We start from the raw sequence: 25,238 nt of genomic DNA on the forward strand, positions 1-25,238 counted from the left end.
TGCTTAACATGATTGCTTAAAGGTTTTTGTTTGCCTACTTGTGTTTTTGTTTTTCATTTTGCTCTACTTATAGTATATTCTGCTGTCCCTTTTGTCAAGTTAGATATGTGGTTAGCTTGGCTATCTTTGGTCTCATTGTTTCTAACACAGGGATTTATTTATACTTTTAACTTGAATTTTACGCTTTCAAATTCTGACAAATTTCTGGGTGTGGATAATGGCCAAGACCACAACTAAAGGGCTACAAAGCTAAATGTTCTAAATAAACACTTTCTTAAGAATGATGATTAACAATAACTTAAAGCATGCTTTTGAACCTATAAAAAAAAGAAATCAAGTGTGGAATTAAGCATTAAGAGAGACTTTAGTGCCCTTGGTTCTTTAACTATGAGCACTGTTTGCTTTTGACAAATTAGTCTTTGACATCCCTTGTCATGTCTCTAGTTCCAAGGAATTTTTCATCATTACAAAGCTGCATTCTTTATCCTTACGCCACATGGCCACCCAAACCGAGTTAAGCACTTTGCCTCGCTAAATACTCTGCCAAGAACTACTTCTAACAAGAACTTGGGTGTGCCTGCTTCTTCACAGAAAGGTGTTGACCGCAAAGGAGAAGTAAGTGTCAATAGATCTGCTCTCAGCCCCTATAGGACGTTGAGACGCATGAGCTCTTTTCCAAGGCCTAATAAGATAGCACAGATGCGCCCCTTGTCTGAGCACAGCCCTGTGTCTCATTGTACTTTGGCCTCCCAACCCTGCCATTGCAAGACCTCTGTTGCATTGGCTGCATGAGAGGGTCTCATTAGGACAGACAAACGAAAACCGGGGTCAAGGTATATAAAGGTAGCCACAGCTAAGGAGCATGCCTCTAAGATGAGTTGGGAGCTCCACCACGTCCTGGGGCCACCCCTACAGACCTCTGGCCCTCCCCATCATGACCTCCAATATCTACCATTATTTGATGAAGCAGAGCTTGATAATTATTTTGCGTGGTTGAAGAAGGGGGCACAGTGTGAATGGAGTGTCTCACTCTAAGGGGAAGGATAGTAGGGGATGACAGAAAAAAAAAAAAGAAAAAAAACTAACAAAAAAAAAAAAAAAAAGATCAAAAGCAGGCCTTTCGCTTTTCATGCCTCAGAGGCTCCAAAGAGGATAAGGAACAATTGGGCCCTGGGTATCCTGTCCTCTCTGGCAATTAGACTCAGCTGATGAAGTGAAAGGGATGAATGGCAGGGTTCAAGGCCTTCTCTAGGATTCACACAACAGGGTGTGTTTTTACCTTCTTCTCCTTTATCTTCATCTCCCTTTAGAGTGGCACAAATGCAGCTGAAATATTTCCAGATGAAGACAATGTGATTCAAGGTGCCAACTCTTATGCACGGGGGCTGATGAGATTGAGGAGGTGTGAGATGGGCACAAACAGACTTGCATGCAACTACATGCGCGCACACACACACACACACACACACACACACACACACACACACACACACACACACACACACACACACACACACTCTCTCTCTCTCAAGACTATGTGCTCACAAGACACTTGTATTTAAACCAGTCTAGAACGCTATAAGTTTAAATCCATCTGCATCATCAACAACTATTAGATGTTGCGCTGCAGGTAATGAAAAGTGTTCAGAAAGACGAAGCAGATGTGGCTGACATATGGATAATTATTCATCCAGGTAGTGTTCAATGTGTTCACAAACATACCTGATTGGTCCGTCTTTTTAACGACCAACTAAACACTCTCTATGCAATTTACAACTATTTAGTTTCGACAAAGAGCATGATCAACAATAGAACAATACAACATATGGCCATTTGAATAATGAAATAAAACATCGTCAAAATTCAGACTGCACTCACTAATCACTTTAAACGTTCTATTTCAATGTACGATTTGTGGTAGGGTGTCTTTTTACATTCAACACCACTGCTATGGAGTGATGCTGCAAAAGAAAAAGTGCCAACAATTACTAGTACTGAGACAAAAACATCATCTACTGTTTCCATTCAGACTAACAATAAACTAGACATTTAAAAAATGATTCTGCAAAAAGAAAAAAACACAAATCAAGCAGCACCAACATAGCTGAACATGTTTGCAAGCAAAACCTATGCAACAACTAGCACCAATCAGGTTTTGCAGACGTTCCTTCATAATGCCACTTTTTATCGTTGTATAATATGCATGAGCTGTATCATCCTTTCAAAATGCATGCAGGCCATGCCAATTTCTTGAGAGTAATACATAAATATTTTATTAAACTGCAGCATTAACAGTTTCAATTAAACTTCAAGTCAAGTCCTCTGATGTGTAGGAGCAAGTTATAACCTGACACATAAAGAAAACTATGGTCGTCAGAGCTAAATAAGTGAAATGAAAATTAAAAAAAAGAATACTGTATTTGGATGGACATAGATGATACTACAAGCAGTCATGCCAAACTCAAACTGAAAAACATCACACTTCTCTGAAGTGCCATATTTTCCACAAAACTGTACCAACCCTGGTATGACTCAAAAGTTATGTTAAATTTAAAGAATTTACAAAACACCAATGATGCTGCCATTAAGTTATCATATAATTCACAGGAGATTTCTTACAGTGCCCTGGTCAGTAAATGGGCCCCGAGGCTCAACGATACTGCCACAGTTCACTAAAACCTTAAGATGATTAGTGATATTCTTAAAACCTAGCCCACAGATAATGTGTTTAAAGAAGCGATACGGCTTTTCCAAGCTTAGAGTTCAAAGTCTGAGAAGCATGGGGTCAGAATTCCAATGGGCTAAACAAAGAGCAGCCAAATGGGCTTTGGGGGATTTGAAACTTAGGCCCCTGAACCCCTTTGATCAAAACAGACCAACGGCCATAGAAATACTAAGTATCAAGTGCCTGGGACTGTGTCGCTGCCAAGGAATGGTGAGTTTGGCATGTAGGATGACGCACTAACAAATAATAGTGTAGTATAGCAGGAATCTATGAGGTATGAAAACACTATCTTATCATAATACTTTTCAAAACTGATTCTGCCGATGGAGCCAATTGGCCCTCAGTAATGAGGCCAATTTGTACTGTGCACAGCGTAAAGACAGAAGTATGTGAGCAAAACCTATAGTTATTTAGATGTTTCAACATCTCTCTTAAAGGGATGATATGTGCTAACTCATATTCAACTGGCTAATTAGTTCTACTTTGACTAAAACAGGACACTCGTTGAGAGTCAGTGTGCTTGATGAAACATACAAGAACTAAAATGATTCAAACTCAAACGTGAACAAATTATCCCATCTTGAGCAGCCTTGAGCAATTAAGTGGGCATGTTTTTGTCTTATTCTAATAATTCTCTATAATAACTTAGCTGTGTTCAAAGTTAGCATTACCAAATTGTCAATAAGGCTAACAATATAACCTGAACCAAATGTAGAGTGTGATTAATACATATTTTTCCTTAATGTCAAGATAGCTGTTTATTATCATCCTGTCAGTTATAGTGTAACACCTCTAGGAGCTACATCAACAACTGATTAGTGCTGGAGACAGCCATAATGACAGGTAGAACATATGATGGTGAAAACGATTAAAGTGAGAGAATTTCAATTAGCCTATGTGAAATCTTGAACATCTCCTTGTGGCAATGGTGGTAAGCTCATACTTAAGCCGTTATCATCATGTTTCCAGGTCACATTAAAAAGTGTTCAAAAGGGTGGAGGGCCAGCCATACAGTGCGACTGGTGTATCACGACAACAACTACAACAACAACACACACTGTAGTCAAGTTGGACTGTCTGCAAGTACAACTGAAGGACATAGAAGTGTTGTATATGGCACAACTGGAAAGCAGAATAACATGTTTAGTTGTAATTCCATGAGTGTGTCATTCTTTTGTTAAAGATAATATCACAGTCTGAATAAAAATGAATCTTTGCCTTCTTATATTGTTGATTGATTATTTGACTATCGCCGCTCTAGAGGCAAAATCAACTTTTATTCAAAATTAATATTAATATTCAAGTATTTAAACTGATCATCTTTGTATGGAAGACATTCCTCCTTAAAATCCATAATCAACAAAAACTCATTCCATTATTTAGTCTATTACCACTGATGGATCCCTCCTGATGACACACAAAGATGGGATGCACAAAATATAATGGCCATCTTGTTTTAATTGTTAAAATTGTCTCTCTATTTTTAAGGTGACAGGGCCATTACTCCAAAGTCACCACTTATCAGCAGTATCACTGAGGATTAATGGTTTCACTTGTGCTAGTAAGAAATGTTTAAGTTGTCCCGATTATCAGTGCAAGAAAAAAGAATAATGGTTGTTTGTCATTGTGTTAAGCAGTGAGAGAGACTAATCTCACACAACACTCAGTTACGAACGTGATTAACCCCGTCTGGGGAGACTGAATGGAATGTGTGCTGGACTGTGCACAGCAGTCGAGCCACTGTCCAAAATGAATGCTGGTCTTCAAATAAATAGTGTGTTAAACTGATTTATTGTTGAAGAATCTATCAGAAGCTGTACTATTGTGCATAAGACAAAAGTATGCTAAATGCTAAAGAAATGTATCTACACTATCACAAGGGGAAATCTAACACAAAGCACATACTTTCTATCTCTGCAAACTTCTTCTGTTAGTTTGGTGCGAATTCAGACTGTGACTCGGTGAAATGACAGTGACCTACAAGCCAGTAGATGAAAAAGGTTTCCTCTTTACACACTACATGGCAACAAATGATCTAAAGCTTGAAAAAGAAAAAAAACAGAATAATCGAGGACCTAAAGCCAATCAATAACAAATATGGAGTAATAGAATATCGAACCAAAATGAGAAAACAAATTGGACCTAAATGTTAGGTAAACTTGACTAAATATGACAACAAATGAAAGACAAATACAATAAATTACAATGACAAAACGTTTTGATTTGAAATTTAAAATTGAGACTTATAGTATGTTTGCAACAACAGCAATTACCACCACCAATTGCTGCCATACTACCCATTTAACACATTTGTCTTTTTCAGCGGTACAGTCCCTGAAGCTTTTGTACTGGTTGTGCCGGCTTGTTCCTGCTCCAGTAATCTCCTACATTATTTTCCTTGTCTGTCACCTTTATAGTATCTATTAGCCACTCTCTACTATCTGTTTGTGGGGCATTTTCTCTTCCTTTTCCCCATGAATGTTTTATATATTGGAGGGAGAATGATTGTTCTTTGCAATGAGGCCAGCGCGTGGCTGCAGTAAGACAAATTGCTCCAGAACGTCTAAATGGCAGTCAATGATAACTCATTGTAAGGAGAGTAAGTGACTTCCAATGGAGTGGATAGGGGACAGAGAATAATGGCAGAGCACAGGTGAAAAATAGATGTTTGGCTCGGTGTAATTACTCCATTAGGGGGTTCTCTGTTAATCTACCAAACCACAGCAAGTGTTTTTACAGCGATGAGGAGGTGACGGGCGAAAATGACTGCAACCGGACAGAGAGGAGCCCTGCTACCTCCCCAATCACAACACACACTATGAAGTGTTTACTAATGGACAAATGTACTCTCTGTCTGCGCTCTCTACAGCATCCCACGAGCTACTCCAGTTACAAGTAAGTGTGGCGATAGATGTATTGACGAAGTTCATCATTGAGCTGACATATTAATTACCTGCAATATTGTCCCATGCGTTCAGAGTGCTTTAACCTCCTCCGTCTCAATTGTGTACAGGGAGACGGCTCAGCTGTGGACCTGTTAAACATGAAAATCTGGGTTAGAACAAAAAAAAAATAGGGACAAAGGAAACCCCACCCGCTGGAAATCAACAACCCCATTCTGCTGATTTCCAGACAAACATAATGATAACAATTTTTTGACCATTTGGTGTCTGCTGCTTCCGCCTGTGGCAATCTAGACAAAAGAAGCCTGGAAAGAAAAAAAATGGCCCAATATGGTCTTAAGAGTTTATTCTGACCACACAATCTGTTTTCTTAAGTCAACTTTTAAAACACTGCTATGAGCGGTGCCCACAGCTTTATCACTGAAGCTCAGATTGACCTTGTGTTCACCTTCATCCTATTTCCCATCTGTTAAGGTTCCACCCTACAATCCATCCCAGTTGGCTGTAGGCCCACTTTGCATTGGGCTTTCTCAGTGGAACCCTGAACAAAACCCTGTAGGAGCAAAAGACTCTGTTCGGCCTATTTCAGAGACATTTCAGCTTGCATTTCTGCATTTCTTTCGACACCCGATAAGCCTTCATGGACTTTTCAGGCTGTTTCTCCCATGTGCAACAAAAGGAAAGGAGATTTACCCTTCTTTTACTGCAGCTCTTCACTTGACTCACTACAGTCCTCCCGCATGGTGTAGGGTTTACTAAATGGTTAGAAGGATGTGGTCATATATGTACTAAAAGTTAAGTGTTTAAAAAGATATGCCAAGACCGCCATATAGTGAGGCTGCTAAGGAAAACACACCAATAAAAACACAAGTGATTAGATATGCAGAAAATAACTCCATGCTTGTTTGTTTTAAATGCATCCTACACTTTCATTTGACCAACATTAGAGTTACAAGTGAATTAAAGCTGTAGCCTATATACATTATCTACATCCTTGGTTTTAGCCCTGCTGATACAAATCCTCACAGCAGCTCATTAGAGAGGAGAACTGACCTTCAACTAGCTTTAAAAAAAAAAAAAAAAAAAACGTTGAAAGCTATCAGCAGGCAGGTGTACATGGCTCAAACCATACAAAGGCATCAATATTGGAAAATACAAGGCGTCCAGCTGGACAATTTTCACTGCCCCAAAAGCTACAGGTTGCGGTAAGGGGACTTCAAATGCTAAGGACAGTGAGAGGTGCCATTATCACTCAGAGCTGAAAACAAGCACGGTGACCCGATTAAAGCGAGAATTTCTGGGTCACGGTCTTGTTTTTCAATGCTTAATTTGTCTATCGAAAGTGACACGGTCCGTGGCTTGCACCTACCTGTAATATTATCTTTCTAAAAGTCGTGGTTCAGACAGGGCCCTTGTCATTGTAACCCAACACGGAGTGAGTGAGCGGATTGGCCTGCAGCGTGTTGCAGGGAGGAAACGCCGGCTGGCTGTCGCGTGGAAGTTGCGGGCTGCGGCGCCGCTCAGTGGACGCTCCGGTTTCAGGCGCTCCTTCGTCGAGCTTTCAGTCACGGCAGCCTTCCGGGCATGCAAGAAATACATAAACTCTTTTTTTTTTTTACTTTTCAAACCCTAAACATTTTTACAATACATCTCGTTGCTTATTATCATTACTATTAGCCTACTATTATTATAATTATTCGCATTAGTTGTTTTGAGGTTTGATTGTGTGTTTGAGAGTGAAGAAAAAAACTTTTCCTGTACGACATATCATTACTAAATAAAACATCGTATTTATATTTAATGTTTCTAATTGTGCAGTAAGCACAATAGTGTAGTTAATTTTCATTTTATAGAAAGAAAGATATATATATATATATATATATATATATATATATATATATATATAGATAGATAGATAGATAGATAGATAGATAGATAGATAGATAGAATATACTACTGTGTAAATATGATGGCAAGATATGTATGTTTATTAGCTTTGTTAGATTAATAGATAATTGATAATTAAGCATATGCTGAGATGTCACTGTGTTTCCTCTGCACTTGTAAATGAGAGCAGATGAGAACAGTTTGACATACCTTTGCACTCCAGCACAACACTTGGTCTATACAGTGTGCTGTATTGCTTGTGAATATTATGTGATATAAATTGGATCTCCCTGCACGCACCATTTCTGGAAAATCCAATTTAAATTTGACTTCGGTCTGTGAACCAAATATACATCCAATTCAAGAACTTCAGTTTTGTCTCAAGAGTACCAATGAATATGCAGGAATACTATGGACTTACACACTTTTAATTTACCTGAGCTGAAACCATTGGCTTGTTTTGGTGGCCTTTGGTGTACAGCAACAAACAAGTTCATAGTGTCTGTGGTCCAGCCTTCTCATGGCTTCCTTTGCATCAGACGCGCTGCCCTTCATCTCATGCTAATGTAGTACAAAAAAGATATCTAGCTTTAAAGACATGGCAGTCAGTTAAAAAAGGCTGTGCTTAGTGTTTGAAGCCATAAATGTGACAGAAGACTTCAAGAGGAAGACCCAAGACTGGCAGTCTAAAGATGAGTGAGAGGCGGACAGGCAACATGTTTTTTTTCCCATCCAGAGGGATATTCTGTGGCCAAGCTTGATTATTAGAGATGAAGGACAGGCTGAGAGGATGTGGGATTGTTAAATCCTTGAATCCTTTCACCAAAGCCCCATCTATAACATTCTTCTGCACTCCTCTGTGCATTTATGGTGCACCCTTGATTTTCCTCTCTTTTCTTTTTAAGACTGAATAAAAATCAGATTCCCTGATGATATGCAAAAAGCAGTGAATTATGGAAATATAATTTGGCACTCTACAGTATCCAACTTAGGTATTTATATAATACTGGGATATGAATTTGTATTAAACATGCCCAAACCAAATAGACCTTGTACAGTATGACTGAATCAATGTTGGCAAGAATTCACAGGCTCATCCCTCCAATAACTAATCACTACACTATAAATGTAGACAGCACTTCAACTGTCTGTGGTGTTATGTGAAACCCTGGCTGTGGATTCAAAACCTCTGCTCCCCTTGCTTTGAGAGGCTGTGCTTCATTTGATGCCCTGTCCATTATTGCCAGCATATTTGAAAAGTGCTAAGCCTTGAAACTAGTCCCATATTATTTCAGGCCGGACTGAATATTTCACGGCGGGAGGCAGAAAATGAGACCTTCCCTCAAGAGACTGCCTGCAGTGCATTCTACTTGGTGCAGCAATTGGAAGGGCTCATACTGTGCAAAACACACTTGAACAAACAATTATATATTTAACTGCCACAGATTTTTCTTTTTTTGTGTGTGTAGTTGTACAAGAAAAATGGAAAATAAACACAAAATTGGAGGATACTGTAAATATGGAGAGTCCACTAGTTTTGTGCTTGCTAAGATTGGTTTCAGCACACACATCAGGGTACAGTGAGTAATCAGCGACCCATAAAATAAGGTGTTTTATCACCACCTTAGGAGCAGGAACACATTCCAGGGTAACTGGAGATCCCTTTGAGTTACACCCAGACTATAACACCAGCAGACTAAAAACAGGAAGCTAACCAGATTGATTCTTGAATCACCTGTGCCTGCTTGAAATTGGATCCCGGTCTTGTGAGATTAGCCAACGACATTGTCTGTGTTCTGGTGCATGATTCTATAAATGTGTAACAGAGTAGACGGTGGACTCAGTTGTCTGGTAACAATGCTGTCTTTTGACTCATTCAGGAGCGTGCTGTTGCAGGAGCTTCAGCGGCAGCACAGCTCACAGGCACAGTCTGCATGGTTCAGAGTGTCACTACAAGGAAAGTTACCAAGAAAGATATCACCCTTGTGCTAGAAAATACATATTTATAGTAAAGAACATATGTAGGTGTGTTATAGTCACCCACTCAAACTGCCCTCTGCATAGTTATACATTATCACTGTTTGAATCATTGTTGCAGCATTATTCTATATGGCAAGCAACAATGATACTGCTGCAAAGATATGTATTATGGTAAAAAGGGCAATTTGTATTCCTTTATCTAACTCCCCCCCCCCCCCCATTGACATTCCATTTTGATTTTCCAACCTTAAATTATAGAAGTGTTATCCAACATAAATGACCACCCATTACAATCTAAAGTTGACATATAAAATGTGGTCCAATTTTATTTTATAATATTGAACAAACTACTCAATTTGCACCTAAAAGTAGATTTTGCTACAGGAAAAAAGTCAAACAACAAAGCTTTGCTTAATCATTGAAACTTCAGCTGGCAGTGACCTTTGGGAAGGATCCATATCTCTGTTCCTGGAAGAAATGATGTGGATGGCAAGCAGTGGTGTCCTTTGTGTTTTGTGAAGATATTGAGTGTTTGAAGTGTTAACACTGACACTAAGCCTTTGGGGCGAGCAGGCGAAGGAAACATGTCACACAATAGGATGGGACTTGGATCTTTGCTTCCCCTTTTCTGACCTCTGACCATTATTGGTTTTCAGGGTTGCTGCAGCCCCGGCTCCTTAGGGGCAGTGCCATCACAATGTGCAGAAGTAGCATTACTTAGCTAATAATTGGACCCTTGAATAAACGATCCTGACTCAGTTTGTACAGTCTTATTCCTTTTGTTTAGAATGTTTACATGTATAAAAAAAAAAATCCTAAATGTTGTTGTGATGTGAGGCTTTGGGTAAATTCATTTCATTTGAAAATTGTTATTTAAAATGACATGAGACGCTGTCAACAACATCCTGTATGAATGCAATACAATTTACTACACAAACCTTTTGTGAGATTGTAAAATTACAATTCCTGTCCTCATTTCAAGGCTCCTTTATCCAGCCTGCTTTTATCCTCACAGTGACTTCAAGAGTCTTGGCCATCTATTAGGCATTTGCTGTCATGGAGATGACCTTTGTTAATGAATCTTTGAATTTTGGTTGACAATGTTTTTGTGTGATCTCTCCATATTATATGCCTCCAGTAGCTTGGCTGACATAATCCATTGAGGCCACACATAAAACAGTGTGCCATCTGCACCTGGAGCATGGCTATCAGCTCTATTTCCCCCCCGACTCCCCCATCACACACTGCCTTTGCTTGAGCTTTCTCCTGCCTGTGTGTAGCCTGACCCTGCTCTTCCCATTCCAGGCTACAGAAGCCAAACCAAAGGCTGCTTTCAAGGGGGACTGTCTGCTCAAATCAAGTCAGAGGCCTTTTAGAATCGGTTCAGAGATCATAGCAAGTAGAAGTCGGGGAAGAGGATGACCCTCTCCTCGAGGCTTGATCGGATCTTGGCCCAGTCAAACCCAGCAGGGCTCAGTCTCTGGACAGCTTCGTCTCTGCAGGGTTTGACTCTGTGATAGTGGGAATGAAAGAGGGCACCAAGAGAGCAGCAGTTCTGATGTGTCAGGCTCAATGTCCTGGCAGTCTCGCAGAGCAAAGTGGGCAAAGCAAAGGACACAGCCAGCAGGCACGGGGCCAGAACAAGACCCCTATATTGTGTGACATGTCATCTAATGGATGTCCTTTTGTTTTAAATTTATACATCTGAGACAAGCTGGGGCCAATGACATAGGTCACAATATATAAGACAAATAGGCAAATGTAAGCAGGCTCTTTAATGGCGGAAATGAACATTCGGTTTACAGTATTTGTTTTAGTGTTTAGTAGTAGTAAAACGTTGTGAGTAGCTACAAACATAATTGCCTTTGCCTATTAGTAACCATTAGCATCTGTTGTTTTATCATAAATCTCTCTTATCTCCACCAGTAATTACTTAGTTTTTCTTTTTGTCCAACCTCCACATAAGACAATGTATTCAACAACACTTTCTTACATTAAAACAGTTTGATTCTTTCTGAAGTCTCTTGCATATGTTGTGATACAAAAACAATGTCATATGTCAGAAAACTTTTGAATTCTGTTTACTGTAAACATGGCTACATATTGGGATAGAGAGCTAGTTGTGTCTTGTTGACACACAGGATTATTCACCCTGTGTTTCTGACCCTTCTCTACTTGACTTGGTCTCCCCCCACTCCCACCTCCACAGATCTCAGCATTCATTAAGATTACGTATTTACTTTAAGCCCGCCGCCTCTTTGCATAATGGCAAGCAGGTTCCCCGGCTGGCACAGTGTGTTTCAAGTGCTCGGTGAGGATAGGACTGAATTTTAAACACGATGTGTCTTGCCTCGAAGTTGACCTTGCACAAAAAGCCCAGTGATCTCATTCTTCGCTTCAGTAGAAAGCTGCTGATTCTCTCTGTTAGAGTGTTACTCCTGTAAGAAAGGAGCCCTGTATGGCCTGCATATCACTGCAGGCTACTTCTACAGACTCCTTCCACGCAATCTTTTCACCAGAACGGGAGGGCAGAGAAAATGGCTCAATTCATAATGCTTTGATATGGAAATCTGAGGTTAATTTCTCTCAACAAAGGGAGTAATTTACCAACAGAGAATATAATACAGCTAAATGCAGGACAGGAAGCAAAATGCAACTTCAGCGTGGCGAGACTTATCTCCAGTTATTATTTTACAAAGATAGCAAAGGTGATAAAACTATCGCTTACATTCGGAGCCTGCTGATCATGTATCACGGTTAATATTGTATAGTGTTAGAAGTCACGGTTCCTAGTGTCAACCACATTTCCCACAAGGCGATGGCAGTAAGTGGATATCACCCAGCTCCCACTGGGTGTAACTTTATCTCAGGCTAACTTAAGGCCAGTGACCTGTTAGGTCAGCAGAGGTCACAGAAGTATCCTCTTTACATTGAGGTCACGTTGCTCTGTCCACTCATGTAGATCATAACGATTAAATGAAATACCCTTGAGCCTTGGCATGGCACTTGGCAGCTTTACTTGGCAAACCTATCTATTAGAGCACAAAGGACAAGCACTGTATGAGACAAAAGTTAATATTTGTTTTAAAATATCCTCACAAAGAATAGCACCTACATTTTATGTCTAAGGAGTCCACATAGAGTTGCCAAAAGCCTCAGTGTAAAGCATTTAGGATAAGACTTTTATGAAGAGCTCTTCAAGTGCCTCATGCTCATCATGCTGGTACCATTTCATCCATGGCTTTATATGACTGAAAGCATTTACAACAGTGACACCCAACAGTTACTTTGATACTGTGCCTGTCAGTCTTAGGCAACGCCAAGCTGTCCTATGCGACTCGGGGTTAAGAAGGTTAATATTGCCTAGTGCTCCAAATTCAAACGATGACAGGATGGGTACATTGATGAATGACTGATAGTTGACCCCATATTTCACTTGTCATTTTGTCCACTAAAGCTTTCTCAGACAAGGTTTGTCAGAAGAGGTTTGCAGCTTAACCCTCAGTTGTCTCCGTCTCCCCTCACTGTCTGCACCACAGCTGATGACTCAGTCCCTCATCACGACTCATCGTCAAATCAGATTAAAACTGGTTTTGCTCTACAGTCTTAATGTGTCTTAATTTAGGACACGTGTAAGTGTATGTCTGTGCACTTATATTTCTATAAATGTGTCTGTTTAGAACACAAGATATGTCTTTGTACATGTACATACATATGCGCATGTTTGGTAACACAATAATTAAGAGAATACTGAATTGCAAGATCAAAATTAGTGGCCATAAATTACCATTATCAAGGTATTTTAATGCTTCTCTCTTTATTTTGTAAAGATTTGCAGCAAGTAAGTAACAAACCTAAAAAACATGACACTTTTTGCATACTACAGAAGAGTTATTGAAATAAATGTTTTTGGCCACATATAATCACCAGCTTATGCAAATACAGGAATGTTTAATTGTTTAAATGTGTAAAGAAACTGTACAGTGTCAACACACAGTACTCAAGACTACATGTTTAACCCATGTTTATTTCTTCAGGCAAAAATGCAAATGCATATTGGTTCTTTCAAGCCGTTATAACCAATACTTTTACTAATACAATGGATGATTTGTATGTAAAGGGGCAGTCTGTAGTGCTGAGCCTATTAATTAACTGCTCTTTCCCTCATATACTTGATGTTCTGTCGATTATCGTTTTTCTGACAAGCACCAAACGGCTGTTTAGCTGTTAGCTTAGCGACTAACCGGTGAACATATTTCAGCATTTAGCAGCTATTTGCTAAATGCGTATTTCCCGCCTGTGGAGACCTAACAATGAGCTAATAGTAGAATGAATATGACACATTCATTAGGTGGACAGAAACGACCCCAAATGAATGCTTATGGTGCTCTGTATCTGATAAATGTAGGCAACCATTTGCTAATTAGTTCACCATATCAATAAAAGAAGGTGATAATATTGCAGGTTTTGTATTGCCCAGTCATCGATATCATTGCTGAAAAATGATATCATAGTTAGTTGAATCATTAGATGTTTCAAAACAAGGTATTGGACTGTCCTTCGGTTCGTAATTAAGACTTTCACCAACCCATGTGGATTTCATGTATTTTCTTTTTCCTCAAAGCTAAATTTGTTATTTTCTTTGAAAATAATTAACAAATATACTATTAAGTACCTGAAAAAAACATCCACCTTTTAAAGGCGAAGCTATTTGCAAGATATGCTGGTGTAATGTCTTGTCTCTTTATAATGACCTATAGAGAAAGACACTTTGAGTCTACAATGCATGCATTACCTCTGTACTGTCACATGCTATATTGCCAGATGCCTTTCAAATAGTAACCTCATCTGCCCGTGGTAGGCCCAGAATATGCCGTTGCTTTGTTGAGGTCTTGACACCCATGTCTTGCCCCTGGGTTTTGCTCTTTCAGGATTTCAGCTGGAGGACACATTGGTGAAACCTTGCAGTTATAAGAGGAATATGTCAGCAGTCAGAGGTCCTTCAAGTCATGGCAAAGCTGGACATAAGTAATCAGTTGCATAAACTGTAGTTCACTAGTCAAAGAACAAAGGGTAAAACATATGGTCTCATCTGAAAAGGTCAACTGAATCAAACTTAATCTGATACAAGTGTGCACAGAAGTTCGGGGTCAGTATTAGTCATGTCGTTTCTAGAAAAATAAGTAACGATAGATACTGTGTATGTAGAACCCTTGTTTTTACACAAACTTAAATAAAGTATTCTGAACTTAAATTTCTCCATAATATCTGCATAGATATCAATCATGGTCACATAATGTTAGTACTGTTTGCTTGGCTTTGTGTTTCATTTAAGAGTCAAATGAATTTAGAAAATGACCATTTATGAAACAATCGGTCAAACACGTTTTTTCTCAACTCCAACTCTAGTCTTACATCTTGAGTTTCTAATCGCACTGTAAACAATGAGCAGAACATGAAAAAAGAAGTCTTTGCCCGGATATCTGCTGGCTACTCCAGAACCCCAGAATTGAAGCCCCTTGTCCCCAGAGGCTTATTCGTTATCATTACATTACATTACAGTCATTTAGCAGACGCTTTTATCCAAAGCGACTTACAATTCTATTACATTTCTACACCGTAGGCACAGCTACGGGAGCAATTTTGGGGTTAAGTGTCTTGCTCAAGGACACATCGACATGCGACTAGCAGAGCCGGAGCCGGGAATTGAACCACCACTGAACCTGATTGAAAGACGGCCCTGCTATCCACTTAGCCACAGTCACTATCAGATCTATCGCCGATGGGTTCAGAGACTGAATTATCATAGTGAATATGGTATTAGTAATGTTGTGAACTTTTACATGGGAAGGCTCCTTCAGCTAAACATGAATTTTATTCTGTAGCAGTGCTTCAGGATGCATATCACACTTCTTTTCTAAATAAGTCATATATTTCCGTTATACAGCTTGGTTTCACATTGTCTTCATTAGTGCTTCTTTGTGTAAAAGGAGACTGTACTATTTGTTGTTTCTTGCTTATTGACCCAACAAATGTCTCTCATTTTTATTGATGCTCTAAATTTACCCATCACACATAGAGTCTCCTGACTACAACACACTGACATTTATAATTTCAAGCAAAACATCACTACTATCCCAACCTTCCCCTTTTCCTTCATTGGATGGGGCCTACTGGAGCAGGCAGGATGTCCCTGTCAGGTCTCCCTCCTGCCTAGTCGCGGCACCACTGCACCGTACAGCCATTAACCACCATTACCAGGCAGGGCCATTTCATGGTCAAAGAGCATTTTAGTGTTAGCTCTCCCTCGGGCGGCGGAATCAGCCAAGTGAGTTTCAATCCTGCTCCACTACATATGCTATGTTTTACATTTTCCCTTTTTTCAGCATATTTTTAACATCTCCCTGTTGTGCACTTTGACTCGGCAAGTGTGACTCAGTGTAACTCAACTGTACATGATCGATGGCATGCATGTCTGCAGTGAACTGTGAACTGTACAAACAAAGAACTCTGCAACACATACTCAATGCATTTACTGTAATACCATGACATAATGTTGAGAGCGTTCAGAGAATGAGCTTTACAACCTCACCACCGCAGAAAGGACTGAAGAGCTCACTGTATCTATAAGATGATTCACAGACATTACGTGATGGCCAAATGTATTCTATAGTTGAGAAACAACAGTTGTCTATTGTAACTGTAGTTTTATGATTATTGGCTGAAACCACTAATGGGGCTCAATACACTTACTCCTATTTGCATCACTGCCCAATACAATTGTCATGCTATCGGGATGAACCTTTTCAACCCTGTTCAACTCTTTATCCAGTAAGTATTCAGCAGTGGTTGGAAAGACAGGGCAACGCATAAGGAGGCTGTGATCACATAGTTGGAAAGTAAGTATAGGTTATCATCTACAAAAAATGACTGTCAGGACGTGAGGGTTCAGGTTCATCACTGCTAACTTAAAATGGTAACAAGTAGAATTTTGGCATGCCAAAATCCCAGGACGGTCTTCTCTGTAACGTCTCATGTGCAATAGTCCGAACTTAACAAGCAGATAGAGTAATGATAGAGTAATTGACCCTTCGCCATGGCCATCGAGCAGAGACTGGCCAATCATAGCAAAGGATCAGCCAGCTTTGACCGGGGTCCGACAACTAATTGGCTCTGCTCCTTAAACTCATGCAATCATTTTAGATTTTCTTTATTTTCAGGCCAGTTTTGTACACGGTATGCAGTTTGTTGAGTCCCTCCAGGAGATAATGTCACATGCACAGACTAACCAGTGGCAGACTACGTCATGCTGGAAGTCTTTTCTCATCAAAAGTAGAGGCCGGAAAGACACTTTCTCAGCAGTCAAGGAAACAGCTTGACTTCAGTTCTATCAAACAGCATCAAACGTGTATCATCACAAAGTAGCCGCGATGGGACTATTGCAGTACACACTTCCACTTGTCTTCCATGTCATTAGCAGCAGCTTACTCTGCACCATGGCTAAGACCAAAGGAATTACTGTATGTTACCGTTCAGCAGAGGTGACAAACCAGTGTTCACAGTCATCAGAAGAGTTCATGTGTAGTTGTGTAGTGGCCTACAGAACTCCTGAATGAGTTGAATGTATGAGAATGCATTCATCCTTATTAGCTGATCTGTTTTTTGCTACAGTTGACGGCCAAATGATCAGTGATAAATTATTATCTCAGTGAAGAATCCATATCAAACTGAAATCATTGGAGGCCATTTCTTTTCTCTGGATGAACGTACAAGTGATTATTATGAAATATTATTATAATTAATTGATCAAATAGACATCTTCAATCATCTTTCTAATGTTACCCTGAGTGCATATTTACTCTACCTTGCGACAGCACATGGGTCCAAATTCTGTCATTGCAGGTACCGGCAATCCCCTCGAGTGAAGACTCAAACATCTGGAATTCTTCAGAAATGAAGTAATCAAAGTTGACATCAAGCTGGTCTATAAAGTTTGTTTCCAAGATCCAACAATCTGGCTCAACATCGGTATTGAGAGTAAACATTCTTATTAACAAATAGCAGTGACTTGTGGTATACAGTCATGTAGAGCAGTGGAACATAGCAGGCAGCTGTTGCTAGCAGACCCCACTTATAAGTGTTGTGCACGGACTGTCGCTGCCATCTGGCTATTACCAGTGAAGGTGAGGTGATCTAAAATTCAAACATTAAGGCTCACCCTTAGTGCTTAAACAAGTTAAGGATCAAACTGATTCAAACTACCAACTAACCTATCCTTGACACCGTGAGGCATTTTTTAGGACACAGAAACCTTGAATTCAGTAAAGGTCAACTTACAGTGACGTTTTAGCTTATCGTTTTACAGACAGTAAAGGCGAGGTAAAGGGTTTAAGTACAGAAAGGCAGGTTTAGCTTTATTCCCTTGTGCTTTAAAAGCAACCTGCTGATTGACGTTGGCAGGAGATGGCAATGCCACTGGGTGATTCCTGGGATGAGAGCGAGAGACACCACCCACTGTCAAATTGTACACCAGCTCAATAGTCCATCGAGCACTGACAGTCACCACAGCTGTACATTTTACGCTACCTGAAGCCCAATAATTAGCAATTCTTTTTGAGCAATGGAAAAAAAAGAACAAACAAAACATGCACCCCCCCACACTTGCATAAGCAACTGCGCACACAAACAGACACACCACGCACATAATTACTGCACTCAGCACATTCACAGAATTTTGTTAATTTATTTGTTTTTCGTAAGCTGGAGCACAGGATGAAATTAATTGTGCAGGTTTTGTATTAATTTGTGTCAATGTTACACTTGTCAGCTTGAAGTTGACAAGACGAGCCACATTCTTGTACAGTAGGAATCCAAACATGCTGGTTCTGCCTCATGCTGCTGGCGGATGACACTCAGGGAGAGATCATTCTTGCTCAGTAGGAAGTTTCCTCTCAGTTGAACTAGCCAGCTGTTAGTTTATCAAAACCTGACTGTTTGACATATGTTGTATCCATGTTGTAGAAAATCAATACAAAATAGTTTTTTTCCAAACTGTATCTGTCCTTGGGATGTGTTGTCTTTTACTTGTATATTAATGAATATTCTTTAAGCATTAACGGGTGTCATTATTATTATTATTAGAATTCATGTTGGGTTTCCAGATACAACTACTCTAGCAAATCACAGTTTATGTACATTTTCAGCATTTCCCTAATTTACTAAATGATATGATGTTGGGGTATTGCAGGAAGAAATGTCTGCCTGTGTTGTGTATTTTGCCCTAAAGGCAGATATAGCAGGACGAATCAGCGGGCCTCAGGACAAACCTTCCTGTCACCAGAGATGGAGAGCCTGGCCAACTGTGTTGACTGATTGTTAGCATTAGTGGCTGTGAGTGTGATTAATATGCCTGCCCCTCACATTGCACTCTGGAAAAAGAGAGGTGTAGCTTAAAACTGAACGGGGTGGCCACATTTCACGCTTTTAAAGAAGATAATGCATAACCTGAGCGTGGCCGGCTGTATATGGCAGGATGGATGGCTCTAAGAGACCAGGTGCTGTTGCATTAATTCCTCCATCCTAAATCAGAGGGAGGATGTGCTGTCCTAATGAGCTTGTTGTGTGGGATGCTGTGAGTGCTGCTGAGACTCTGTGAGAACATACTGTGCTCCAGCTTAGTGAATTTGAGACAGCCATAATTGCTGCATTGTGATGGTGATTTTTGCTCTTCCGCATCTAAAGCAGCCCCTTAGCATCTGCTTGTTTGCCTGGGCCTCCTGTCTGCGGCGGTCATAGCACTCCCTCTGCTTCCACACACAGGGCCTGTATCACTCACCAAACATTTGGGCTCTAATTTGAGAAGATTAGGTCCCCATGCTGATAAGTCAAACATTGCATCACAGCCTTTCTGCTGTGATATGAAAAGGGTGTCACTATGCTCTGGCACTGCTGACAAAAGGATGTGCACATTTGCGGCATGAGTGCCAGCATGCAATCCTGTTTATTTTAAGAGTTGTTGCCTCGGCAGAGAGGTTTCAATGAAATATATTTAAACATATATCTTGTTTACTGAGGCTAAAACAACCATTGCCAACATGTTGGACCGATGCCTTACGACAAGCTTTAACAGGCGCCCACATTCCTATCTTTCTATTATTACGTTTCTTTTTTTCGCAATTAGCATGACATTGCTTAGAATACCAAACCAAATACATACCATGTATTCATGTCATGTATTCAGCAGTAGACATGACATGATGAAATGCCACCTTCAGTTTTTCATTTTTGTACGTGTTTGAGGGCCATAAGATGGCTAAGCGATTAACCGCGCTGCTCACTCAACATCTGTAAGAGGTTCATCTGTGCAGCAGAGATCCATGGCTCGGGCACTCCCTCTGTGCCCCTATGGAAAAAGAGGCCTGCCAGAATGAGGAATGATGGTTGAGGCCCTGATTATTAGGATTAATTGTCTTTTAGTCATGCAGTGGAGCAGGAGTGCCAGGATAAAGCAAGGTGGAAATAATGAGGGCCAGCCAGCAGTCATCATGTTTTCTTTACACGCACCCTTTACAAAACCGTTTCTATAAGGTGCTTCACTCCATCAACGCAATTTAGATTGGTGATAAGAAGGAAGTCATAATAACATGTACAATTTTGTAAGGAGGTTTATTAAATGCACTGACATCATTTGTACTGATTTAAAATGAAATACTGCACTGGAAATAACACCGGTGTTGTGAGGCCTGTGAAAACATACCTGTCAGGTTTCAAGGTGTCTTACATAATTAGCATTCATTTTGGCCTCATAAATCCCTCGTCTTGATCTTCACACATGACGACTCTACCAATTAACTTGTTGTTACCAAGTTACAGTGAAAACATGTTTGAACTTTATATTTGTCATCATACATTTATCATACATTTGTTTAAGCCTCCGTCAAAGCACCTGAAGTATTTTGGACCAAAAAAAAGGCCTTCCAAAGTGCTTATAAGTAAGACTTTGGTCAAATAAAAAAATAAAAATTCTAAGAGTACAGACAAACTTTTTCATGCTTAGCTTTCTCTCCCATCTCCTTTGGATATCTTGGTGTTTTCTTTAGACTTGAGGTATAGAGCTACCGTACAATATGTCTTACTGATACAGACAGCACACTAAAGTTTGCTATACATCCTCAGAGTATGCAAAAACAGTTTTCCAGGAAAGTCGCAAATAGATGCCGTTCTAGCGACAAAACGTCTAAACACCTGTCACTTCCAGGCCTATTCATTCATCATTATTAGATGATAAGTGGGGAAAAGCCCCTCTATTACCTTTATGTACTCTGCAGAAGTGTGCCACAGATAACAGATGAGGCTGGACTTCATGTAAAATTAAATTACTTTTTTCATATTTGGGCACAATTAATGGGTTTTAGAAGCAGCGAAGCTCAGAGCATTTAGGGATGTGTCCCATCAACTCGTCCTGGGGATTAACCTATCTACTTTGCATTGGCCTCTGAGCGCATGCAAGCAATGCTAATCTGTGCACAACCAGACAAGCCCCCTTCAATAACTTTCAAAAACTTCTGCATTGATGATGGAATATCTGTCAGCTGGTTGTCATTAATTTTGTACATGATTAAGCGTGCATTTACGACACTTGTCAGGAGGAAGTTTTGAGCTGTCGTCGGTTTGAGCAGCATTTTTGGTACAACTTTTTGGAGCGTCTATGTCTATGTGCACCTCTTGTAGCAAAACTGAGACTGGTTGGTGAAATTATTAAGTCAAAAAGAATAAATCCTTGACTGACTCAGCATGATTTTTCACTGACAATCCTTACATTATACATTTTTTTTTTATTATTGTTTAACATTTCTGCTACTAGATCAGCTTATTTTCCGTATGGTTTATATTGCAGATTCCTGCCTCCCGGCTCAGATTCTGTACGTCCCACAGAGAGATGCACACTTTCTGCTTTTACATAGTCAGAGTTGTACTGTTTTGTGTTTGAAAGCACCGCTGGGTCACCACCAGCTTCCCCGTGGCCTTGACTGTGACAGCACAGCAGCTGAATAAAAGTCATAGGAGAAATGCCTTTGATTGTGGAATACCCTTCCAAACCTTACATAGCCTTGGGTAAAAACATGGAACAACAACGCAGAGGTACAGTACGGCACAATGGAGGCACTCAACATGAACTAATCAGTGTTTTGGGAATATAGAAGTCTCTTTGACTTTCAAAGCAGTCATGGGAGAGAAAGAGTTTCCAAGTTGTTTGTCATTTAAACGATTCTTCCCTGCAGCATTTCTTCATACTTCCAATAATTGTGACTGGTTCAAATGCCAAATTATGCTTTGCTCGGACATATTGCCCACACCATGTGGTGCATGTGTGTGTTTGTATATGTGCTTGTGTATACATCTCTGTGCATTAGTATGTGTGTCATAATGATTGTGTGTGTTTCAGACTGTGTGTACGTGTGTGTGTGTGTGTGTGCCCGCTGTTTGTATGCATTACTGTACGTGTTGGTGGAGGTGGCTGGTGGCGGTGTACCAGCTAGTCACGGACCTGGAGGATTAGATTTACCATTTCAAAGATGCCTGTGTTTCTAAAGTTTACACACATACATGCACACACACACACACACACACACACACATACAATCACCCACCCACACACTGCTTCCCCAGCTTGTCAACGTGCAACGTGGGCTGTGGAGGCTTGTGCGAACAGATGGGAGGAACCAGCATAAAATAAAGTTAAACTAGAACAGAATGACTATGCAAGTGGCGTGGCCGCCCTTTGTTTGCTAGGAAGGTGATCCTCAGCAGCTGGGGATGATGGAACGCATGATTAAAATTACCAGAGGGAATGATTAATATCTCCTTAAAGCACACACTTCCAGCATATCAATCATCTCATTACACTAGAAAAGTTAATTGTGTGAGGGGAGGGTTGGGGCCCCTGAACCATGAAAAAGTAGCCCACCCCTCGACATGTTTACTTACACAACAGAACAGACCCAATAAGTCTATGTGTTGGGTACTGTATTTTGAGTTTCAACTGTTTCCACTGAAATCAGCAGGGGAGACTGTACTTAACAGTAACTGTCTTTTTTACTGACAGACACAACTTTGTTTGTTGAGTAACAATTGAGAGGTGTAGGCTGATAAATGAGTGGTTACAAAGCTATAAAAAACATATCGACGAATGGTGTTAAACAATGCAAAATGCACTTTTAGGGGGTAAATTTGCATTGAGAAAGTGCAGAGGGCTCTGCAGTACATCACCACATGCAGCTCTAACCTCTGTGCACACTTATATTAACGGGAAATGGTTAAATGCAATATATTAGTGGGATATTTCGGAATATTCTGGGTGGCATAAATGGTAAGGTTATGAACTGTTGGGCTGCCTTGATATGAATTTCCTGGTAGCCTTGATTTAATGTAGGATTTGTTTAAGATTTGTGTAATTAAAGGACACAGCCTTCAACTTTCATGCTTCCATGCGGAAACAAAGTGATGTCACTGAAGTCCTGCACGTGTTTGTTCACAAACAGCATACAACCTTAGGTAATTGAGTAGCTGCATATTATTTAAGTGCTAAACCATGACGAAAAAAAGGCGGGGGGAAATGAATAAAGCTGCATACACAGGGAGATAAGCGGAGGTAGGGTTCCCTGTGCCTATGGTGGCCTGGATTGCCCTTGCCTTGCCTTCTTTCCCCTAGCTGCCAGTGTGTCCTACTCTCTGCCCTCTCTGCCCTCTCTGCTCCGCTGCGCCTGCTCCCGTCCCCCCTCCCACCTCTCCCTGCGTGCCTACGCTGCCTGAGCCAGCTGCTCCCACTTCATCTTCAGCAGCGTCACCAGGCGGGGTATTAATCATGTTTTTCGAGGGGGACACTCTGCTATTTATCTCTCTGACACTTCCAGCATTCAGAGGCCCGTTGCTGGGCACAGCCCATTGAGTAGTAAGATTACACATTACTTCGCTCCATTGCTTCTCCCTGCCCTCTCCATTGACTAGCTGTTCGACGGTGGCATCAAGCTTGCACGATCGGACATAATTTATGCCCTACATGTATAAAAAAAACACTATTCTGTTTTGCTGTTTTCACCCTCTACACTTCAATTTGGCTAATGTGCAGCTTGTATACACGTAATAGCAATCATCAGCACATACAGTATGTGATGTAGTATCATGAGGTATAGCACTATTACTGCAAAATCAATTTAATGTGATACACATTCTGACAGAACTTTCCAAAATTATTTTTCTAAATGTCCCATTCATGCAAATTATTTTAAGTGTATATATGACTAAATGCAAATGATTCAGACTTTTTCCTGTTACCAGAACTTGGTAACATTTTCATATGTGTGATATTTTACTCACAGTCACTAGGAATAGTCTAGCATTTGCATTACTATGAGCATAACTATTATTTCTCTATGTAATAAAGAAGGTGTCTACTTTCAGTCAGTGCTGCACTCACACTGTATTTAGCTTTCAAAGAGAAAGCCAGTGGAAATGGTTGCATCTGTGAAATCCAATTACACGTGTTGACCCTTTACTTTTTCCCTTATGATCCACATTGAGGCACTTCTACAACAACTCAGCACAGCTCCTGCGATAGATTCAAATCTTAATCCAATCCTCCTGCTTTTGAGTAGGCGATGAATTGCAGGAATGAATGCACCACCATTCTCCTGACATTTGGTTCAGTTTCAGTTTGTTAAATGTGTAAGACTCCTCGGGCTAAAGTAATCTACTAAATCTCCCCGCTGGAAGTTTCTCAAACAACTGAATTATACTGAGGATGAAAAAGGTGTCTTAGAGAAACAGGAAGCAGTTATGTTGGCTGATGGCCAGTCTAATGGGCTGATGGAAATGCTGAATGAATGAGTGATTCTCCAGGGATCCCCTCCGCTTTTGGTAGAGTTCTGAATCGAGAGTGTCAACTAACTCCTCCTCTGCTGAAAATGGAGGGTAAAAGTGCATTGAAATCCTGCCAAATAGTAAATCAAATATGTGTTCAAAAAGGAAGTGAACATTTTTAGAACAATAGAGTTAAGTACACCCTCAACCCCCACCCTGTCCTCTCTTTCTCTCTCTCTCTCTCTCTTTGCTTTTAGCGCTCCATTTTTCTGTCTCTACCATTTTCTCCTTCAATCATTCACACATTAATAGGCTGTATATAAAAGTTAAGTTATTAGTAATTTGTGTGTTGTGGACAAGATGCAAATTTACCATATTAATAGTTGTTATTGCACAATTTTGGCTGGTGTCTAAAGGAATGTTGAGAAAACATTTCTGGGTCTTGCTACCTCTTCCGCTTGTATGATTTTCTTCACGTAATATTTAGGGGTCAGCAGTGGGTTTCAAAGCAACCCTTTGCTCATCAATAGACACAATGGTGGCATACTGTATATCTGACCCTAATTCTTCTGTCCTCTGTAGGATGCAAACCGCATTGGAATCTATATTCGTCATGTTTAGATAGGTTTGTTTTCAAGGGAAATACAGGCCTCTCTAAATACAAACAGCAGAAAAATTGATTTGTCATCTTGTGAACTTCCAAATATTTGGAACTAACTTGTCATAGAGAGGTGTAAATTGCTGGCTTTAGCTTCAGAGCCCTGCAAAATTTCGCACGACAATAAATTAATTTCAATGGAATTGTCGCTGAGTGAATCAGTGGATTTGCTTGCCAAGATGAAGTCAATTTGCATAGTTCAACTTTAACACAAATTCACACTGTT

At 40.2% G+C, this 25,238-nt stretch overlaps 1 long non-coding RNA gene across 3 annotated transcripts in view; it reads right to left on the reverse strand.

Moving 5' to 3' along the window:
* Nucleotides 1-25,238, reverse strand: part of LOC116394921 (uncharacterized) — a 78,248-nt gene that overhangs the window by 32,862 nt on the left and 20,148 nt on the right. Inside the window, exons 1-2 of one of the 3 annotated variants that reach the window (XR_004213486.1) lie at nt 6,998-7,438; nt 5,679-5,759 (exon numbers count right to left, since the gene is read on the reverse strand). This is a non-coding gene — a long non-coding RNA (uncharacterized LOC116394921). Of the gene's footprint in view, nt 1-5,678; nt 7,439-25,238 lie in introns of those variants that run through there. The other 2 variants (XR_004213485.1, XR_004213484.1) reach the window with 2 other exon arrangements.

The sequence above is a fragment of the Anarrhichthys ocellatus genome, unplaced genomic scaffold (genome assembly GCF_004355925.1).
Source record: "Anarrhichthys ocellatus isolate YVR2014 unplaced genomic scaffold, GSC_Weel_1.0 scaffold2, whole genome shotgun sequence".
NCBI lineage: Eukaryota > Metazoa > Chordata > Actinopteri > Perciformes > Anarhichadidae > Anarrhichthys > Anarrhichthys ocellatus.